The sequence below is a fragment of the Arachis duranensis genome, chromosome 10, assembly GCF_000817695.3.
Source record: "Arachis duranensis cultivar V14167 chromosome 10, aradu.V14167.gnm2.J7QH, whole genome shotgun sequence".
Taxonomy (NCBI): Eukaryota; Viridiplantae; Streptophyta; class Magnoliopsida; order Fabales; family Fabaceae; genus Arachis; species Arachis duranensis.
The window spans coordinates 102,692,420-102,693,708 of record NC_029781.3 but is presented as its reverse complement, the minus strand read 5'-3'; positions in this window follow the sequence as shown (position 1 = coordinate 102,693,708).

Sequence of the window (1,289 nt, the reverse complement as noted above, 5' to 3'; positions counted from 1 at the left end):
CACTTAAATATTTTTATAAATGCTAAATTGACCGCTCAAAAAAAATTTGGAAAAATTTGATTCATAAAGAAACATATATAGGAGCGAAAGAAGCAGCATGTGGTGTGGAAATTGTGGTCGATTGATAAACTGAATATGCAGTTAATTGGTTGCAGTAGAGTTGACCAAAGAACCAACGAAATTGGCACATGTGTAATTACGGATACATATTACATAGTATTTTTCTTGGTCCTAGCGTAATGATCGATCTTGTGAAATTTAAATCATAGATCATAGAAGTCCCATGGGTGAGACTGAAAACAATTTCGTAAACCGAATAAACAGAATGAGACTTGTTGCAACGAAACTTATAAGAATTTTCGGTGTCTACTTCCTAATTAATGTTTTTATATGGCTTGTTAGTAAGCATTAAAGGTTGAAGCTTCCCACCCCAACATGGTAATAATAAGTTTCATCATGTCTATATATTAAATTAGGATTTATTTATCTTATGTACTAAAGACATATTTTAAAAAGATAATAATATATTTTGTAATTTTTAACATATTTAATATATTAAAAATATATAAGAAATTTTTTTCAATAATTTTTAATAATATTGTTACGGTCTTATATAAACAAACAGAGTCTTGCTAGGGAGCCAATGATTTATTTGTACAATATGTACAATAGGCTATATGAGTTACTTTAACCTTTCGGATCTACAACTCTAATACCATGTCATGATACCAATCATCCCAGAAGCTTACGTTGATGGGAAAAGGTAACACTAATGGTTATATCTATAATAGTAGTCCCTGAACTTCTATTGTAGACATTGTACAAATATTCTATTGCCTCCATATACTTTCCCAAATATCCTACTTTATTCTTAACATATAATGAGTTTAGAAATAATATATATTATTATTTATTAAAACAAAAATATTTTAGATACTTTTATATAGTTAAATAAAGAAGACATTAAAAAAAGTCAAAAAATTATTTTATATTTTAATAACAATAAAATATTAAAAATGTATTATAATTTATCTAAAAAATACTTTATATTCTATATATATGCCGTGTTCCTATATCTTATAAGATTTTAAAATTTGTATATCTACGTATCCCATACCGTATCGTATCATATTATATCATATCCTGTGTCCGTGCATCATAAATTTTTACAAATTGTCTTTTCGACTAGATCATCACTAATGAGCATGGAAGCACGAACACTTAGCAAAGTTGTCGTGTCTGCGTTTCGGACACATTTTGAACACGATACTCACCGACACTCGTTCGAC